Below are 20,459 nucleotides of genomic sequence, written 5' to 3' on the forward strand. Positions count from 1 at the left end.
AAAACCAATTTTGACTATTTTTGAAAGGGTATGGTCAAAACTAGCTACTTTAAAACATATACATATGCTGGCGTTCACCTTTTGGATAGGAATCCCTATACAGGTATCTCTGTGCTCAGCTGTGCAAAGCTGGGGGAGGGGGCATGTTGATGCTGGTTGTACAGCAGGCCTGAGGCAGAACACCTGGTTAGGGCACCCTGTTACTTCCTTTCTTCCCATGACACCTGTTCAAAATATCCATTGTGTTTTCTCATAAATTCATTTCCTTCAAAAGTCAGATTATGAATGTCATTGAGTTCAGGGATAAGGTTTTTGCTTTTGTATAATCAACAAATTCCCAGATCCACAGAAGTTCCCTATGCCTGATGGATACTAAAAGAAAGATTTTATGCTCCTTTTTGTACTGAGAATATGACTTTGGCAGAGATAATATGCTTCAGGCCACCAGACCTAAACGCAAAATTCAATATAAGAACAGCAAATTTCTGGAAAGCAACTCTCAGTTGCCAAAACCAGCCAAATCTGCCATTTTGGCATACTACAACAAAGAACAACGTAGTATTGCATACATTCCACACCAGGGGCATCATACCTGCATACCTTTTATGATGTGTAAACTGCCCTGAACACCTGAGAGAAATAGGAACTCTGATGCTCACTTAATATATGTTCACCCATAATCTCTCTGACAATTCTGCCATAGATCATTATTATTCACTTTACAAATGAAGAAACTGAGTCTCATGGAAAGTAAGTTGCCCAAGATGAACTGCTGCAAGAAAGTAGCAAAGAGTTAAAACCCTGGGGCAGCTGATTCCAAATCCTGGCTTGCTGAGGCATTGTCTGTCCTGGCCTCTCTTTCCCCATGTGTCACATGCATGAGTGTCACTTCTTCGATCCCTGATGAGGCTGTTACATGAAGTCTATAAAGCAGTTTGATTTTTTGGAGGAAAAGAACCTTGAAAACATAAAGCCATGTGGAATGAGGTCAAAGAACCACTGGATGACTGCCCAGTTGGATTTTGGATCCCTGTGAGAACTGGAGAACAAATGTTGAAGAACAGATCCTGCCCTCTGGCACCCGTGGATGTCACAAAAATTCGTGAGAACTCAGAGAAGTCCCTCTGCCTGTGTAAGACTTTTGTAACCCCAACATTTAAGCATTGCAGGCTAGTGTGGTGAACATGGTGCTGACACCTGTGTGTGGCACTGTCAGCCCTGGTAAGGTTCCCTGCCCACAGGTGCGGAAGAGAGCATCACAAGCCCTCTCCTCCCACCTCCCTCTCACCTGGGCTGACGTAGGTCCCAGTCAGGGCTGCTGGAACTTGGGGGACTGTGCTGACCGGTGCACAGAACACACGTGGAGCTCCCCCTGGGAACCTCTCAGTGAAGTGAACCTGCTTTAGACCTTGTGCCTTTCACCTTGGAGGGATCCCAGGCAGCATGGCCGGAAATAGTTATCTTCCCCTCCAAAGAGAATTTGTGCTCTGCTTGAACCAATAAAGCCCGATCACTTTGCTTTCTGTTGTGTTTTTTTGCCCTCCTGTATAGATCTGACTGACACTGGTCTCTAAAGTTCCTCCTCTGCACCATGTTCTCTCCCACCACCAAGCCTTTGCACAGACTGTGCCCTCTGCCTGGGGCACTGGGACATCTGCCTTCCCCAGCTCCCATCACTGGCTTTGACTTCCAGGTACTTACAATTTAAGGAAAGCATTGCTTCTGAGAAGGCCTTGGAACTGGACTTCTGCCAAGGAGTCCTGTATGTCCTACCAGTGACATGGCAGGTACCATTTCTGTACTGGTCACTGCTCATTGTCTTACTAAGATTTGGCATAGAACAGGTATCCCAGAAATGTCTGAGGTATGAATAAATAAATGAACAAATGAACCTCTCTTTGAGAAAGAAGATCTAACTCAGGCTGATGCTATGACAATAGTAATAATAAAATGTCCTCAGATTTATGCAGGTCTTCATAGTTCCATACCTTATTTTTTATAATATAACCTAGTAATATGTTTCTTACTTCCTGCCCCCAAATTTTTCATTCCTTTTTTAAATTATTTTTTTAGTTGTCAATAGACCTTTATTTTATATATTTAAATGCCATGCTGAAAATTGAACCCAGTGCTTCACAAATGCTAGACAAGCGCTCCACCATGAGCCACAACCCCAGTCCCAAATCTTTTATTCTTTTTTTTAAATTTTATTTTATTGTAAACAAATGGGATACATGTTGTTTCTCTGTTTGTACATGGCGTAAAGGCATACCATTTGTGTAATCATAAATTTACATACAGTAATGCTGTTTGATTCATTTTGTTATTTTTTCCCTTCCCCCCACCCCTCCCACCCCTCCCCTCCCTCTATACAGTCCTTCCTTCCTCCATTCTTGCCCCCTCCCTAACCCTAACTCCAAGCCTAACACTAACCCCTCCCACCCTCCATTATGTGTCATCATCCACTTATTAGCGATATCATTTGTCCTTTGGTTTTCTGAGATTGGCTTATCTCACTTAGCATGATATTCTCCAATTTCATCCATTTGCCTGCAAATGCCATAATTTTATCTTTCTTTATGGCTGAGTAATATTCCATTGTATATATACCACAGTTTCTTTATCCATTCATCAATTGAAGGACATCTAGGTTGGTTCCACAATCTGGCTATTGTGAACTGAGCAGCTATGAACATTGATGTGGCTGTATCTCTGTAATATGCTGATTTTAAGTCCTTTGGGTATAGGCCAAGGAGTGGGATAGCTGGGTCAAATGGTGGTTCCATTCCAAGTTTAAATCTTTCATTCTTATTAGTATATTTTTGTTTTGCAAGTGGTAGCAAGTTCTCACACCCACCTCCCTATAATTTTTCTTTTAAATAACATTTATTTACCTACATCACCTAAGATTTCTTATATAAAATTCAAAAAAGATTATGATCCTAATTTTATACCTGAGATAAATAAGGTCACATGTTAATAAAACTCAAGGTGCACGTTGAAACTGGGCTGTCTCTCTCCATGTAATGGTCCTATTAGTAGGCTACCCTCACAATTAAAAAAGGAGTTTTTTTTTTATGGCATTTGCTGGTAAATGGATGGAACTGGAGAATATTAAGCTAAGCAAAATAAGTCGATTCTGAAGACCAAAGGCCAAATGTTTTCTCTGATACACAGATGCTAATTCACAATAAGAATAGAGGTACTTTGGACTAGACAGATGGGAGTGAAAGGAGGGGAGGGGGCAGAGGGGTAGGAATTATAGTAGAATGAATGGGACATTATTACCCTATGTGCCCATATGATTACATAACCTGTGTAACTACATCATGCACAACCAGAAAAATAAGCAGTTATACTCCATTTATGTATGATGTATCAAAATGCATTCTACTGTCATGTATAACTAATTAGAACAAATAAAAAACTAAAAATGGAATCTTTTCTTTTACTTCTATTTTAATATGAAATGAAGGTATTTGGTTCAGTTTTGGAAGCTGAAAATCCAAACAAGATGGCACAGGGTTTGGCAGGTGTCCCCTTTTGACTGCATCACATTATGGCAGGAGACATGTGTATCTCTAATAGTAATGGGACATCTCTTGGATGTGTCATTCCAAATTCTATTGGTAACCAGCCCTTAGGCTGATTCCATCCTCAGTCTAGCTCATGCATCCAGGTGTCAGGAGCATGGTAAACCAGAGACTTCCTACATTTTTAACTTAACATGCATATCTTCATAGAGCACCATTCATTTAAAATGCCCTTGTTTTCAGCAGAACCAAAGCTGGCAAGAATGAAGGGCATGGTTGGAGTAGCTCTTCTTGAAGCCCTGAAGAGGTGACTGGTTTTGTTGTGTATGGAAATTATCGATTTGCTCCAAAAAGAAAAGAGCAACATAGTTTTATTACAGAAACATAGCCCAGACCATCCTAAAAGCAACTCCCCTGAACCCAGGTGGCCCTCAGACAATACTTTAACTGGGTTACTAATTTCTTAGGTTGATAGACTTAGGCCAGAATTGAAGCAGAATTCAGATAACCCAAGTGTGGGGCTCCCCTGTGCCCCTGATGTCTGACATCACAGGAAAGATAGCTCTTGTTCCTCCTGACTATGTTGGTGGTGGGGTTGCACATCTGCCAGGTGACTCTGGCCTCCATTTTGGGGACAGAATCTCCAGGGCTAACCCCGAAGCCAATTGCAGGGTTTTTCTTGTTTAAACAGATAACTGTTAATTGACTGCATATTGGACAACAGTGATGGACAAATACCATATCCAGGGCCTATCATCCTTAGTGTGGGCTGGCACTTAAGACATGTTTGGGGAAGTGGAACTGGAGAGACAGAGCAGCAAGAAGGAGGTCCTATCAGTCTCACATGACTGGAGCGAATTGGCTACTCCCCTCTCTTCTTTTGGGAATTGCTCAAAAACAAGGAGAATAAAAAATAGAAACATTCAGGAATCAACTGTTGCCTGAGTTGCTGACATGAGGAAGTGTTTCCAAAAGCAGTGAAGGTTTGAGAGAAGCAGGATGCACCAAAGGGCTCCCCAGCTAAGATGACAGCTGCACTCTCCAGGCTGGACCACCCCCACGCACTGCCCTAAGAAGCACATCCATCAGTCATATGTTTGAGACAATGGGAACAGGTGTTGGGCCAGTAGTGGGTCCCATCTTGGACTTGGCTCAGCCTGGAGTCTTGGGAAGCCAAGTAGGGAACACTGAAGATGAAGGTATAAAAAGACCCAGTTCCAGGTAGTAGTTGGGAAAAGCTTATGGGAATTCACAGCCCCTACACAAAGGATTCCTGCTAGCCTGGAACAGAATCCCAATCCTCCTGGAGATTGATGACCCAGGAAGAACTCACCTCCCCAAACGTCAGACTTACCTGAAAAAGAACCCACCCAGCAGATTGATGCTGAGAATCTGGTCCTGGCTCTCAGATATTGGCTGTGATTCACCATTCAGGACACACAGTCCTCTGGCAGCCCTAGGCAAGGCCCTGCCTCCACTCAGGAAATGAAATGGCACAGAGAACATTTTGCACACCCAGAGGGCTGTGTCCCAGAGCCAAAGGAAGTGTATCCAGCTTTCAAGATGACTTTAAGAGGCACAATGTACTTGAACACATCCCTGGAACCCCCTGGAACCACCCATTTTGAACTTACTGTTACATAAAATAAAATGTGCTTTAAAATAGGAATTTTCTGTTACTTGCAGCCAAAAGTATAGCAACTAAAAGATGCACACAATGGTCCACATGTGAAATATAAACAGATAAATATATAGTGCAGACTAATATGCCTCTCCATGCATAAACTACGGAACAATAAATGAAAAGCTAGAGAAAATATTGTTTTTAGGAGGAAACTGATGTCATTGGGATGAGGTAGAAACAGATCCTCTGTCCACTCTGCAGATTTTTTTGAAATCAGGAGTCTCATTTGTAAATATCACTGCTCTTGGCTCTCAGGGGTCCTGGCTAGCACTACAGGCCAATTGACCTCACCATCTCCATTGTCTCTGAGTTCTTACCCTCTTAGCCTGTTCCACCTTTTGGAGAGAAGTAAAAGAGAAAGAAAGAACAAAAATGCCCAGCACAGCTGTTAAACACAGGACCGTTCAGGGCAGAAGCCGGTCATTCTAAGATGGTCAAATCATACTTGATTTCACCTCACAAACACAAGACTTGCTTGGGTATAGGTCTCAGTGATGACCCCACCCTCATGAGAAATGGGGGCAACAGGAAGCTGGAAGAGCTTCCTGTGGAAGGGAAGGTCCTCTGAGGCCAAAGGCTGAAAGGGAGCCCGGCCCTGCCCAGTGCTGGCTGGGAGACATTTAAAGTCTCCCACCTAGCTGATATTCTGCAGTAAATTTCTTTATTCCCTTCTTATTTTTAGGGGATGGGAGGGATGAGGGGACAATATGAGAAGAAAAGGGAGGTCAACAACAAATTACCTGGTGTTCTAACAATATTTAACATCCCTAGAATCAGGTGTCTGCATTGTATTGGAAGAAAATATTTGGTTGTTGGATTCAAACCTAAAAAAATTCCTTAGAATAACAAATAAACAAAGTATATTGCTGACAACCCAAAGTGCAGTGAACAAGTACCCCAGGGGAGGTCTGAGGGCTTGATTCAGAATTGCAAACGCAAGCGTCAAATCTCTTTGAAGTCTTGGGCTTGGTCTTTGAAATTCATCCAATTTCACATTCTGCCCATTAATGTTTATTTTATTATGAAAATAATGTTCTTTCTTCTCCAAAAATCTCCAGATCAAATCCAAAGCTCCGGGAAGGTGTGGCATGGGAATACATAGCCCAGTTTCAGATGTCAAGGGATTTAAATAATCAGATATCCAAAGTCACTGAACACATTTAGACCAATGTTGGTTGGATACGAGACTGTCACAGAGGACAGTGACAGACAGTACAGAACCCAGGCTCTGGGTGATGGCCAGGAACACTGGCCTTTCATAAATTGCCCTAGGAAAAATAATTATATTCAGGTTATACACCTAGGGGTCTCATGGGACTGCTAATATCCTTGGTGAATCAGTTCAGGGACGATAGGCTATGACAATAAACATGCAATGGCTCAACACCACAGAACTGTGATAGTCCATTGACACTGGGGTAAGTGGATCTACTCCTTAGAGTCATATGGGAACCCATATGATTATGGGTCATACAGCTGATGGCAGCTCTGCCGTCTTTAACATGTGCCTTCTGAGGTTGCCTGGGGCTTGGCACCTGCATCACCCAGAAGAGGATAAAAGCATGTCAGAGCACGTGTGAGAAGACCAGGCCTGGAAGTGGCACCCACAAACTTCTGTTCACATTCCCATTCATAAACACTCGGCCATGTGGCCATCCTGAATTGATAGGAAGTCGGGAAAGGAAGTCGAGAAAGAAAACAAACTTTGAAGAGCAGTACTTTTGGCCATAAATAACTGAGGCCAGAAAACTCCATAAAGTTGTGTGCAGTAACACAGTAAATTTCAGATAAATAAGGAGAGTGCTGCTCCATGGGGCACCAGCACACATTTCCGGGTGGTGCTAGGCCCTCTATAATATTTTAATTGTGTGAAGAGATGTAGCCCCAAGCCAATGAGCTATGGAAAGTTTACTGGTGCTCTTTCTGAATATCACTTTTTTTGAGCCATATTCCCAACACTTTTTTTTACATATTATTTAAAGACAGAGTCTTGCTAAGTTGTTTAGGGCCTCACCTAAGTTGCTGAGGCTGACTTTGAACTCATGATCCTCCCGCCTCAGCTTCCTGAGCCACTGGAATTGTAGGCATGTGTCATTCTGCCCGGTTGAACATCACTTTTTAATTTCTTTTTTTTTTCCCAAAAGTTTGATCTGATTCACATTCCATTCCCTCTGTAATGAAATGAATAAAAATACTTCTCACTTTTTGGAATTGATAAGGCATACTCAGTAGCAGTTCTGGAGACCTAAATTTTCTTCCTAAAACTATCTACAAAACTGTCTTTCATTTTAACCTTTTAAAGTTTACTGCTTTAGGGCTGGAGAGATAGCTCAGCTGGTAGAGCACTTGCCTCACAAGCGCAAGGCCCTGAGTTCGATCCCCAGTACCAAAAAAAAATAAATAAATAAAGTTTACTGCTTTACTAGCATTTCTCTAGAACACAGGATAGCATAGATGGCACTAATTCAAAATAGCAAACAACCTAACAGTTAGGTATGATCTTTCTTGGTAGTTTCTGAGCTGAGAGCCTCATATCTGCATCTCTTGGCCAGCATCCTACACCAGGAAGAGTCTGTTAGCTCTCCTTTCCAAGGTCAAGAGCCATCTTAGATCTGTACCATTTCCTCAAAGGGCTTTTGTCTGCAGAAGGATAGGATTCATTTGAAATCACTGGGCTCAAATAAGTTTGCCTGCCATTACTTTTTCTTTCCTCTCAGTGACTCAGCAGCACCTTGTAGAGTCCATGAACAGTATGTCCTGAGCTGTGCCTGTTGGCCTTCACCCAAGACCACCACTGTGCTCAACTCCACAGTGAGTGTGCACTCTGATCAGTGGGAAGGCCCTTCCTTCATCACAAGTGTTCAGGAAGACTGCATCTGAAGCCAGGTTTTCATGGCTCTGGGGAGAATGCACAGGTGGTTCTTCAAACTCCTGTTGCATCCTGAAGAAAAAATTGTGTCACCTATAGTTGAACAAAGAAGTGGGGAACTTCCATTTTTAATGAAAATGTTTGAAAACCTTTTGACTTTTAGCCCAATTAAACATTGAGATAAAATAGGATAAATATGACTTTAAATGCAGCTTGAGGGACTGTAAAGGAAATTCCAGAAGATGGAAATAAAGAGTAAGGAAAAACAGTGCAGGATAATACTGTGACTCCCTAGTGATGGTGCTGTGAGCCTCTTTTTTCTTCTTCTTCTTCTTCTTCTTTTAGCAGTGCTGGGGATTGAACACAGGACCTTATACATGCAAGGTAAGTATGCTACCACTGCCCACCCATCCCCAATCCACTCTCAGTGGTGTGGAGGCGTCAGTTCTAATACTCCTGCTAAGAGAAGATGCAGAGTTTTGGTCTCATGCACGTAAGAGGTATCAGGACTCTGAAAGCAGATGGGGGTCCATAAAGGACAACTCTCTCAGTAAAGATTAAATTACACATATATCCATGAGTTATCATAGAAGCATGACAAGAAAGGGTGTGTTGCTTAATACATTGGGAGTCATCAGGGGAAAAAAAAAGTCCTTTCTGGGAATGTATAACTGTACTTCTCTCAGATTTGGGATTCAAATTCCCAGTATCAGCATGATTCAGGAAAACCCAATTTAAGAAAAAAACATGAAAAATTTTCCAGCCTATAAAATCCTCTAGGGTAATAAACTTTGCCATACAGGATTTTCACAGAGGATAAGTTCACAACTGAAACCCTTAAAGTGCCCGAGGAAATCATTCATTATGATTAAGAACCACAGACACAAAAAACAATAGTATAAGAACTTCAGAAAATCAGACAATCTTATAGGTTATAAAATAAAAATATCTGACATGATTAATGTCAGAAAAGAAGAATCTGAACAACATATGAAAATAATACATTTTCAAAATGAAAACTATCCCCAAAATTTTAGAAATAAAAATCTAGTATATAGTTGAAATTAAACACTCAGTGGCTAGATTTCACCTAATTAGATACAGTTGATCAGAGATCAGTGACCTGAAAAGCAAATGTGAAATTTATACAACAGGCAAGGCAAAGATCAAGAGATGGAATGTACCAAAGAGAAGGATATTTGGATAGAATGAAAACATCCAAACATATCTAATAGAAGATGCAGAAAAAGAGAATCGTGAGAATGATGAAAGTCAATATTCTTAGAGAGAATGGCTGAAAACTTTCTGGAACTTATTAAAGACATGGATCTGTGGCTCCGGGAAGCACAGCACACACTACCTAGAATAAATTTTAATAGTCCACACCTGAACACATCATGGTATGAATTACAGAGCACAAGGCAAAAAGAAGACCTTAACAGCAAATCAAGACAGCATCCTTTAGACCAGCAGTAGATACCCTCTATTTGCAGTGTCAAAGGCAAAAAGACAATAGAATAATGTCTTCAACGTGCTATGAGACTACAACTCCCAATCTAGTCTTTTAATCTATTGTTGCTATTATTTAAGACTGAGGAAAAATTTAAAACATTTTCTAACAAACCAAAACCAAAAGCATTTATAGCCTATTATCTCTCACTACAAGGAAATTGATTTTTTTTTTCAGGAAGTAGTAATAGAGCCCAGAGGAAACAAACATGACGTAGGAAGAAAGGAAATTGGTAAACAGTCCAGGATTGACTATATAAAAACTCAAGGCAACGTTTAGGAAAAAATAAAAGTCTAGATAATAACAACATGTTTGAATGAAGAGAGTCAAGAGGGGTAGAAAGTTAAGTTTATGAAGGCCCGTCAAAGGCAGAAAGGACAACTAAGTATAGATTTTGTTAATTTGGGTACAAGTTAAAAATCGGAAGATCACCATTAAAAGAACAGAAATAGAATATAAAACTTTCATGCAGCAACAGCAAGATAAGTAAAGAAAGGGAGCTAAGACAACTCAATCATTCTGGTAGAGAGCAGGTGAGAACAAAATAAGAAAAGATATTCATATTTAATATGTAAGTACATATTATAAACAAAACAGAGGATGGTAAAAATAAAATTCTCCAATCATATAAATAAAGAATATGTAGAATATATTAAAATATAATAATAAATGAATAAATGGATTATATTTATATGCTAGATTTTATTAATATTCATGAAAAAGTATACAACCCAAAAAAGATTTAATGCAACTGAATATAAGCATATAGAAAGGATTCTCAGCCTTGCTATTAATTAAAAAAACAATGAGGGCTGGGAATGTCACTCAGTTGTAGAGCAATCACCTAGCATGCACCGAATCCTGGATTTGATCTCCAGTACCAATAAATAAATAAATTTTCTAAAAAGTGACTCCACATAGGAATTTTTAAATGACAATTCTTACTGCTGAACAGAGTATACTGGCATTCTTTTCAAATGTTGACTGTAAGGTTAATTGGTGCAAATTTGTTGGAATACAGTTTAAAAAGCGGATTAAAAATATGTACTTCCAGCAATGACATTTTGAGAAAATAATCAGATACTGTGAAAAAATTTATTATAAGTTGTTCTAATGAGTTATCTATAATATCAAAAACCTGATATCTAAACATCCAATAATTAGGAGAACCATTAAATTATACTAGTGATTAGATTACTAATAACAATAATAAAGGCTATTTATTGAGTTTATTATGTGCCAGACATGGTTCTAAACACTTTACTGATTGACTCATTTTAATCTCTTTTATAATTATATGAGATTATGTTATTGTCCTCATTTGACATGTAATGAAACTTAGGTGTCCAGTAACTTGCCTAAAGATACCAGCAATGCAATAAAAGGAGTCTGTCTCCAGAACCACCATGATATGTGAGTTTGTTATATTATTTAAATATAATTAGCATGTTCTAGGGAACGTGATGGATTGAAAACACTAAACATATGGAATAATATGTATCATAAATCCTAATATTGTAAACACACACACATATGTATGTTAATATAAAAATCACACAAGGGCATATTTGGAAACAAAAATAAGGATGGAAAAATCATCATATACTACCAGCACTAGGGGTAACTCTTCTTTGTGCTTGGCTTTTCATGTTTCTACAAAGAAACATTTTTTTTGCATGCAATTTAAAACAAAGAACATTTGACTTCAAAAATAATCAATGCAGCTGGGCCAGTGGGGTGGGATGAAGATGTGGGGGAGGGAATGTGATGTTGGTCAAAGGGTTCAGAGTTTTAGTTATGGAGAAGAAAATCTGCGCAGCTTGCAGGTTATAGTTAACGCCATACTGTAGACTTGACATTTTCTATGAGAGATCTGAAATGTTCTCATCACACACAAATGTGAGGGGATGGATATGTTCATTAGCTTGATTTAACCATTTCTTAATAATATCTATTTCAAAACATCATGTTCTACGCCTTATATGTATTTTTTTGTAAATTATGACTTAATAAAGATGGGGATATTCATTAATTAATTTTCAAAAGAAGAAAGGAAAAGATGATTGCCTGGTGGCCCAGGAGGAAACCTCTTTGTTTATGAGGCTTCCTCGTCCTGCATCCTAGCCACATTTCCACAGCACCTAAGCCAGCCAGGTTCTTAACCCTAGTCACTCCAGCTGCGTCTCTTGGCAGCTATTAGTTCTGGGTCAGCTGCCTACCCTTTGTTCTCTTGGTCCAACCCAAGAAGATGCTAAATTATTTATGGAATCACATAGGTATTTCCTTTATGTCATCTGAGGAAATGGGTCCAGGTGTACAGTCCATAGTGAAAGACAATATGTATTCATTAAATCAACTTGACAAATGTTTATAGAGTGTTTTCCATGTGACAGACGCCACGGTTTTAGGTCAGGTAACCTTGAATTCAAGGACATTGACTTAAAAACTTCATCAGTCTCTTCATTATACTTTTCTAATGCTCTTGTTTATTTGCTAAATAAAGGTCACAACAATAAAGTTGCCTTTGACATAAAATAAATCACAATCTCCTTCTCTGGCAAGATTAAAAAAAATTCTACTTCTGAGAATAAGACTTCCCTGATCCATAGATAAGTTCGTGCATATAAACAAATGTCCAACCAATTATTTCATTGCAACTAATTTAGATTCTTCGTTGATTTCATTGTCTTTAATTAAGGCTCAATATCATCCTTTCCCATCACCAAAATAAACTATGGGGTCCATAGGAACTGTTCCCCTTCTAGTCTAGTATTTCACTCCAAGTCCCATTTGAATGGACATATCCTGCATAACTGAAGTTTAGAGAACATTTCCTGCTGAAAGAACATTTTTCCATCTCAACTTGCCTAGATCTGAACCTTCAACCTGAGGATGTTGACAGCCATTTCGAGTTCAACCAAACCCTCAGGAAATACTGTGGCCTTTTTGGATGCAAACCAGAGGAGATTCTTCAGAGAGATTACATTTTTTTTGTGCCTTGGCTTATCTAGGACCTTCTCAACACCTCTTACAAAAACAGTATGTAGGTCAACAGTATCCAGAACACTCTGCAATCCAAATGCTTCCCTTAAAATGGAGTTTAGCTTTTTATCTATTATGAATTCTATTACTCTTAATTGTTGACATGTGAAGGAGACCTCACCTAATTAAGCAGGGAAACATTTGATTAAGAAGGAATGAATCTGAGAAAATGCAAATAAAAACTTTAAATGATTCTTCCCTTGTCTTTGGCCTGTTTTCCACATTTAATTAATTTTTAAAATTTTATGCATTTATCTGCTTAATTTATTATTTAGCTATTTCATTTTTATTTAATTTAGAAAGCATCTAGGTTATCCTTAGAATACCTACACTGTCTAAACTAAATCAACTTAAGTTCTGAGTAGATGATTGTTTAACAGGTGGAATATTTTTCTTCCACAAGTCATTAAAGATTTATACAAAATACTAGGAAGTATGGGCTGCAATTTTTTTAAAAATTCACATTTTTTCCCCCCACAGACATTAGCCAGAGCCAATGCTCTGCCCTCTTTCCTCCTCCAAGTAAAGGAGTAGTAAACGAGGCTTAAGAAGGCATTGGAGAGACTTAGTGGCTTGAGTCCCATGTGCAGCTCCCAATAAACATTCATTTCCCAAAAGTTACATGTGTTCTGCTGTCACGTGGAATTTCAGAGTTACGTCCCAAACTGTTTTTTGCCATTACAGAGAAAGCAAAAGGACTGTGAGATAGTCTTCAAATGGCTGGGTTGGATGGACTGGGAAGCCGAGCCGTGAGCTGCCTTAGAACAAGCCACGCTCCCCCTCAGTTCACAGGCTGACTTCTGGGCATCTAGGGAGGGGGGTTTCATTTTTCACTCCAACTCTATTCCAACTATAGAACCTCCTGGGCATGCCAGGTCATTTCCACCCTGACCCCTCTCCAGCTCAGAAAGTTGTCTTGGCAGGGATTTTTTTTTTTTTTTTTTTTTTTTTTGTGGTGCTGAGGATTGAACCCAGGGTCTTGTGCCTGCAAGGCAAGCACTCTACCAACTGATCTATATCCCTAGCCCTTGGCATGGCTTTCAGTGGGAAAATGCTCAGGACTTTTCCAGTGAAAACTGCAGAGCCTAACATTTTTAGGTAGTGTCACTCTCCGTAAAGAGACTTGAAGGAAAGACACAAAGAATGGTTAGCTCTGGGTTGGAGATTATGCGCTATCATTATTTTTATTTATTTATTTTTTATTGAATGTGTTTTCACTTTCAAAATTTCTACAATGGCAGACTATAATGGAAAATATAAACGGAAATGACTCTTTCTAAAGACCTGAAGGAAACTTGAATTCTCAGAAAGCCAGGAGCTTCTTGTGGCCCATCTCTTTAAGGGAGATTTTCCAGAAATTTTGAGAAGCACTACAGTATGCATTTGTCTAGAACTGTTTATGCTCTGACCCCCTCCCCTCCCACAGTGATAATCCATTACATAATGGAGCTGTGCAGAAAGGAATAACTACCTTGACTTTCCAAATATATATAGTTCATAAGCCATAGTATGATGATAACATTGTCCTAAGCTCTCTGTCATTAGCCGAATGGACCTGTAGCTGATGCTGGAATAGAAAATAACCCACCGAGCTCCCCCTGCAGGTCTCTGATAGCATTAACTGACCAACTTTTCATTCTTGACTTTTTTGAAAGAAGCTAAGACTCTGGTCAACAAAGTCCTTGTTATTTTAATTAAAATGAAAAGTGCTGATCCCCCCCGCACCCCCCCCTGCCAATCTTTCTGTTGCATAGTCTGTGGTAATAGATCAAAATGCAGTATTTTGAACAAGTATATAAAAAAGAAACAGTCTTTGTAAATTTCTGTTTCTTACAAAGATTTAACAGGGTAAGTGAGCAAAATATCATTACCAATTAGAAAATAAAGATCCAGGATACAAGTCACAGTTTCCAGCTTCTGTGGAGAAAGGCCTCCTTCATGTTCTTAGGTTGCTCTCATGAGACAACAGAGGTCACAGAAGCACACAGAATCTATTTTCCTCTTAAACCTATAACTGCACCATTCTCTTCATGAATAAAATGAAATGGGGTTAGAACCTGTCTTGAGGTTTCTTTAAGCACTAACTGAAGAGGAAGAAACATGATAGAAATCATAGGTCTTTGTTACCAAAATTCATCTTCAAGTAGATGACTTTTACCCATAAGTTGGGGTAGCAGTTAAAATCAGAAGACCTGGGGTCAAGTTCCTTCTTTGCCATTTATTCATGGTGAGATTTGGGGTGAGTCATTGCTCAGCATCAGTCTTCTCATTTATAAAAATGGGAATACCAAAAGGAGTTGATTCAATAGAATGTAAGAAATATACCATTTTCATAGTAGTGTAAAAAAAAAAAGAGATGCTGGGTGTGGTGGCAAACACCTGTAATCCCAGTGACACAGGAGGATTACAAGTTAGAGGCCAACCTGTCTCAAAAAATAAAATAAAAGGGCTGGGGATATAGCTTAGTGGTAAAGCACCCTTGGGTTGGGTTCAGTCCCTATTACTAAAAAAAAAAAAAAAAAAAAAAAGATAAATGACAGAGATAAACAGTAAGACATGAAATGAATATGCTTGATATGAAGAAAACTTTAAGAACAGTATCAAAGGAGACAGAAGAAAATGCAAACAAATTAGAAGGTATGCCGAGTTCTGAGAGAGGCAGACACAATGTCATATATATATTAACTCTTCTTAAATTGGCCTATTACTTTATTACAAATCCAGTGGAAATACCAGTCAGAATTTATTGGGCTTTGGCAAAGTGATTCTAAAATTGATATTAAAAAAATAAACCAAAATAGCTAGTGAGGTACTGAAAATAAGAGTAATGAGAAGGAAATAAGCCCTTTTAGATATTAAAGTATACTATAAAGCTATAGTGTTAAAGCAATGGAGTATTGACATATGAATAGAGAAATCAACAGAGGAAAACAAAACATCAGAAATAGACCCCAATGGCCCAGTGTGGTGGTGCACACCTGTAATCCCAGAGACTTGGGAGGCTGAGGATGGAGGATCACAAGTCTAAGGTCAACCTCAGCAAATTAGTGAGACCCCCAGCAAATTAGCAAGACCCTGTCTCAAAGTAAAAAATAAAAAGGGCTAGAAATGTAGCTCAGTGGTAAAGCACCCCTTGCTTCTATTCCCAGTACAAAAAAAAAAAAAAGGGAAGAAAGAGAGAAAGAAAGAGACCTCCAATGGAAATTAAAATCTGTTATATACAAGTGGAAGGAGTTGAAATTCATAAGGGAAAATTGGATTATTTAATAAGCAGTGTTGGGACAACTGGAAAAATACACAGGATAGTATTTTATGTTGTACACTATGATGAATTCCAGATACACCAAAGTCTTTAACAAGCAATAAAATCACAAAGTATTAGATGATACAAAGAGATAATTTTAAAATAAACCTGATGAGGAAGGTTTTATTAACTCTAAATAGAAAAGTAGTATGTTCTATCATGTAAAAATTAAATTTTTGATATAGTAAAAAACCCAATGGCAAAGTCAAAAGACATATGGCAAGCAAGGGAGCACTTCCTCACTGTTAGGCAGGTTTTCATTACTGTAACAAAATACTGGGATAATCAGCTTATAAGGAGAAAAGGTTTATTTTGGCTTACAGTTTCTGAAGTTTCAGCCATGTTCTCTTGGGACTTTTGGAACTGCGGTGAAGTGGTACATCATGGTGAGAATCAAGTGGTGGAAAAATCTACTCATTTAATGGTGGTTGGGAAGCTAAGAAAGAGGAAGAGATTGGGGTTCCAATATCTTCTTCAAGGGCACATCACAATGGCCCAACTTCCTTCCACTAGACCCCATCTCCTAAAGGTTCCACCACCTCCCAATATTGCCACTGTCTGAGGAAAGGAGCACTTCCTCTCTGTGTTAGGTAGGTTTCCATTACTCTAACAAAATACTGGGATAACAACTTACAAGGAGAAAAGGAACACGTGGGCCTGTGAGGGACATTCCAGATCTAAACTACAACCATTGTCAAGAAGTTAACCTCCCTAATCCATTAAGAATTCTTACAAATAAATAAAAAATAGGAGTTTTTATAAAGGATATGAATAGTTCACTGAACAGGAAATTAAAATGAGTCTTAAACTTTAAAAGATACTTGAACTTATGCAAAAAGTAAATGAGAAGTGAAGCTATGGCACCATTTTTTACCTATATTAGCAAAGAAAAGAATGATGGTGAGGGTGTAAAGTAACAGGCACCCACACTGTCACAAGGGCAGTTTGGAAGAGCACTTAAAATTACAAATGCACAAATATTTTGACCTATGGAGTGTACTTCTAGGAATTTATCTGACAGATAAATCAATGCGTAAGACAGGTGAAAATAGCACGAAGACATTACTTGCAGCATTATTTGTAATTGCAAAAGTGTGTAAACCACTGACAATAGAAAGCTGGTTACATAAATTATAATTTGTTCATTTGAGGGAATTTTATACAGCTCTAAAACATGGAGGAAAGAGTTCATATCTAATGTAGGATAATTACCAGGATATAATGTCAACTGGAGGGGATAGACAGGGAAGTGAAAAAAGAAATTATTCACGAATGTCTTGCACAAGCATAAAAGATGTGAAAAGATAAGCACGAAACTTATGTAATTGGGGGCTGGTGGCAAGGAGACCTGGGTGGCATGACACAGGGTAAGAGGAAGACCTTTCATTATGTTTCAAGGTTATATCCTTTTCATAAATTTTGAACTATTTAGTGCTTCAAAAGAACTTATTTTATTAAAAGGGGTTTATAGTCAAGCTGATTCAGGAGAGGGGTTAAAGGTGATGATCTAATTAAAGTACATATGGCACACACAAAGAGGTATTCAACAGAGGGTTATTACGATAAGGGAGCACTGCCTTTGGAATGAGGGCTCAGTGTCTTGTCACTGTAGTAGGTTTCATGCCATTGGTCCACTCTCCCCCAAGAGAACACTCAATGAGGACTCTCATTCTGCTTCTTTCCACCACCCACCCCTGCCCAATACTGGGGATCAACCCAAGGCCTTATTTGCTAGGCAAGTGTTCTATCCCTACCACAGAGCTACACCCCACCCCTTTTTATTTTGAGAAAGGGTCTCACTCACCAGCCCAGATGGTCTCTCATTTGTAATCATCCTGTCTCAGTTTCCCTCCTATAATGGATTATAGGCGTGCACCACCATGTCCAGCTCCTCTATCTTTGTTTAGCTCTACATGAGATACAACTGAGGCTCAAACTGTAACTCCTAGCTAAAATTTCATTAAAAAGACAAAACTTTGAAAACCTACTCTAATGAAGCTTGTGCCAAAAAGTTGAACCTTTCTTCCCTCCTCCGCCCCCACACTCTTATACAGGAGATCTCGGGATCAAACCCAGGGACACTCTACCTCTGAACTATATCCCTAGTCCTTTCTATTTTATTTTTGAGACAGGTCTCACTAAGTTCCCAAGGCTGGCCTTGAACTTGCAATCCTCTTGCCTCAGCCTCCCAAGTATAGTCATGTGCCGCTGCTTCTGGTCAGAAGACTTTCTTTAAGGTTTTGGAAATTAAACAAAGAAAATGATTCTTTCAGACTCAGAGAGATGCTGGAGAATATGCAAACAGAATTTGTGCGGTACATACATACTAGGTAAGTGAGGGCAGCAGTACTCCATTATTTTTCAGGCAGAAGCAATGCCAAAGGCCTAACTAGGGAGTCTGAGCCTCAAATCTCTAGAGGCATACCTATCTTGTCAGTCAACTGAAAATGAGGCAGGAATTGCCAAAACTGGTTAGTAAGCAATTGAGCCCTACCCTATTCAAGGTTCTACAAATTGGCCCCAATCTGTGAACTATGTATTACTGGCCCGTGCCATGGTAAGTAGAGAAATTCAAAGTGAGAATATTGAATATTATGTCTATTGATTTGGATGTTAAAAAAATAAGCTTGAATTTTTTCATTTCATTTTTATTTTTCCAGTAATTCTTTTTTACTTTACAAAAGTATCAGTCTGAAACAGAATGGAAATTTAAAAACAAAGAAAAGACACAATTATTTACCAGAGATAGTTTGAGATGCATTGTACTGATCTGTATTTTCACCTATGCAGAAATACTGTGATGTTCCACTAGACCTGTTATATCCAAAATAGTAGCCACTAACCACAAACGGCCATTGAATACTACATTGCGATGTGATGTAAGATTTCAAAGACTTAGTATTAAAAAATGTAGAATGTCTCAATTTTTATGATTATTTATTAAAATGTTTTTAATGTACTGGGTTAAATAAAATATATTATCACATTTCAGTTATACAAGATAAAACAATTTCTGAAGATGAATGGCAGTGATGGTTGCCCATTATGAATACATTTAATGCCTTGAAATCCCACTTATAAATGGTCAAGATAAATGGTTGAGCAAAATTTTATGTTATGTGCTAGGCATGGTGGCATATGCCTGTAATCACAGAGGCTTGGAAGACCGAGGCAGAAGGATCACAAGTTTAAAGCCAGCCTCAGCAATTTAGTGAGGCTCTAAGCAATTTATCAAGACCCTGTCTCAAAATAAAATAAAAAAAGGGCTAGGAATGTGGTTCAGTGGGTTCAATCCCTGGAGGAAAAAGAAAAATATGGGTATTTTACCACCATTAAAAATAAGTTAAGATTTAGGTGTTTCTTTTTACTTTTTAATGTCACTACTAGAAAATTTAAGTGGTGTGTAAGATTTGTGTCTGTGGCTCACATCATACTTCTATTGGACAGGGCAGAGGGTTGCTCCAGACTTTCTCTTCCTGCCACCTTTCAACCAATTTTGTAGTGTCTTGTCTCTCACCTCTACCCACTCAGCTCAAACATCCCCTGTTCATCAAAACTTCCATGAAGAGTGAGGAAGCTCCCAACATCCACCTCCCACTTTAGCTGAGTTCCTATGGTGTTTGATACAAACCTTCATTGGTTTGTGTGTATGTGTGTGTGTGTGTGTGTGTGTGTGTGTGTGTGCGCGCGCGCGTAATATTTCACACAGTAGTAAGTACACTCCTCAGGGGTCTGTTCAATATACCTTCATCCCCACCACTTAGCATTGCACACAGGAGCTCAGCTGAGTCTCAGGCATTCATTCAATACAGTTAAGTACACAGATAGAGCAAGTAGTTTTAGCTTTAGATACCTTGCCAAAAAGCTCCTTGTTCCTCTTCACACTGGACTTGGAGCTCCGAGAGTTGAGTGCTAAATCTAGTTGTTAGGCAAGAAAGATGGATTTGAATATCTGCATGTTGATGTCACTATTTAACAGATAACTTAAAAATGATCATTCAACAAATATTTAGGGTACTATTTTAGGCATTGGGAAAAGAAGGATAATGAAATCAGCTTAAGTGTGTTTAAGGCACTTCATTCTATGGGGTGGCACAAAATAAAGAAGGGATCAAATGAAGAAAGAAATTCAGAATTTAGTAATGTACAGAGAATGAAAACAAAGTGGTGTGGTGAAAATAAGAACAGGGAGAGGCTGCCTTAGAGTCAGTGGTCAGGGAGGTCCTCTGAGGAGGTGACATTTAAACAGAAATGCTGACAAGGAGGAGGCAGCCCTGCAGAAATGGAGATGAATATTTTAGGCAGAGGGAACAGTAAGTGCAAGTTTCATAAAGCAGAAACAGGTTTTATATGCTTGAGATAAAGAAAATGACAGTATTAAGTTCAAAGAGGAATAATTGCAGAATTTCTCTCTCTAGCACTATGGTAAACTTAAAGCCTAAAAGTCCCTCCCAAATGAAACAACGGAAATCTTGGTAAAACATTTTAAGAATTCTTTAATGAACTGCTGAACTGAC

This window comes from Sciurus carolinensis, chromosome 12 (genome assembly GCF_902686445.1).
Source record: "Sciurus carolinensis chromosome 12, mSciCar1.2, whole genome shotgun sequence".
NCBI lineage: Eukaryota > Metazoa > Chordata > Mammalia > Rodentia > Sciuridae > Sciurus > Sciurus carolinensis.